A 2,076-nucleotide genomic window follows, 5' to 3' on the forward strand; every position below is an offset into this window, starting at 1 on the left:
TATATATATATATATATATATATATATATATATATATGTGGGTGCTGAAAAATTCCTGGCTTTGGGTAAAAGAAAATATAGGAGGATCAGTTAATTATGATTTTATTCAACGTATTCCCTTCTCGGATTCACACAGTTATTGCAGTGGTTCTTCAGTTTTTCTAAGTCCTGTAAAAGAACTTGGAAGGCAGGACCTCCAATCAGGTCTTTCACAATAGCCTTAAAGCCAGGAACTTTTCAGTGCCCCTTTGTATGTGTACACACACACACACACACACATATATATATACAGACATCACTAAGGTTATTAAAGGTACTAGTTAGCATCAGCATTGCTAGAAATAAGAGTTAAAACAACTCTTAGCCATGATGCAGCACTTATCTTTTGGCTGACAAGGGAGGCAAGCTCCCTACAGTATCTGGAGTATAACCAGATCACCAGTGATTTCGCATTTTTATTAATACTTGTCACTGGCTCTTATCTGGTTGCCTAGGGTTAAGCTGGCTCACCTTGTCGGTTTATAAAGGTTACCGTAGAAATCTCATGCTGATCTCATAAATGGTAAAAGTCGAAAATTTATTATTTCCACTTCATCATTTATATATATATACATATATAAATTTGGGGCAGCCTTTCTTTTCAACATGTATTGAAGACATGTCTACATTCTGGTTTTGCTATTTTATTTAGGTTTTCTCTTTTTCTTATTTTCGTACATTAAAAAAATGAATTGTTTTACTGTTTACTCAAGGAGGGAATGGCAATGCTTTTGACTTTTTATTATGGAAGGTCTCCAAGACTGGTGAGGCAGTAGGATGCAGTTATCCTTAAAGTGAAAACCTAGCTGAAATGCTTACAACAGAGTGACCGCTTGCTCTGATAATAATAATGATGAGAATGATGTTAACAATTATAATAATTATTATCCTTTCTACAATAGGCACAAAAGCTGAAATTTTTGGGAAGGGCCTAAGTACATTGCTCTCAGTGTACAAGTGACTCCGAAGGGATGAGGGGTAAAATTGACCGTGGCAGAATTTGAACTCAGAACATAAAGACGGATAAAATGCCACTAAGCATACCTGACTGCTACTTTATTCTATCCAGAAAGATGGATGGTGAAGTTGACCTCAGTACATAATGATGATAACAACAACAGCAATAATAATAATAATAATGGTTTCAAATTTTGGCACAAGGCCAGCAATTTTGGGAGAGGAGATAAGTCTATTATGTCAACTCCAATGCTCAACTGGTACTTTCTTTATCTACCATGAAAGTGCTGAGGTCGACTTTGCCTTTCATCCTTTCTGGGTTGATAAATTAAGTACCAGTTGCATACTGGGGTTGATCTAATTGACTGGCTCCTTCCCCCAACATTTCAGGCCTTGTGCCTAGAGTGGAAAAGAATATAGAATAAACATTCAAATATTATCACTGTCATTACAAATCCTGCTGCTTTTCACATGGAATTTTTGGTCCTCCAAGTCATCTTGGTGTATAAGTTAACCTATCTTTATTTTGCTATAAATTTTGGTCTGAAAAGTTTGATTTGTATATTAGAAAATATGGTATCGATCTCAGAATGATGAAATGGCAATGCCAACCAAACTCAGTGGGATTTGAAAGAGCACATAATATGCCGTTAGAAAATGTTGCAAAGCCTTTTGTCTGATGCACCAACAGTTCCTGCCAATCCTCTAACAAGAATAACGACGACTGGAGAAGAAGGGTTAAAAACAAACTCCATGTTAAAAAAAAAAACAAACAAGGAATATGACGAAAATATTAAACACTAAGGGCTCATTTCATCTCTTACAAATAAACAAAAATCCTAATCTGTGATACTGACATACAAACAGTCCAGTGTTCTCAATAGATACAAGTAGTCCCCACCATGGATTGCATAAGGAGGTGGGGGTGGTCCTAAATATATAAACAGTAACTGTGTGTGTATGTACATATGTGTGTGTTTGTGTGTGTGTATATATATATATATATATATATATATGTATGTATGTTTGTGTATATATATATATATATATATATATATATATATATATATATATATATAT

At 34.6% G+C, this 2,076-nt stretch overlaps 1 protein-coding gene across 4 annotated transcripts in view; it reads left to right on the forward strand.

Annotated features, from left to right (window-relative positions):
- The window catches only part of LOC106883607 (tripartite motif-containing protein 2), a 209,019-nt gene that overhangs the window by 87,294 nt on the left and 119,649 nt on the right, over window positions 1-2,076 (forward strand). The gene's annotated exons all lie outside the window — the stretch shown is intronic.

This window comes from Octopus bimaculoides, chromosome 12 (genome assembly GCF_001194135.2).
Source record: "Octopus bimaculoides isolate UCB-OBI-ISO-001 chromosome 12, ASM119413v2, whole genome shotgun sequence".
Classification (NCBI taxonomy): Eukaryota; Metazoa; Mollusca; class Cephalopoda; order Octopoda; family Octopodidae; genus Octopus; species Octopus bimaculoides.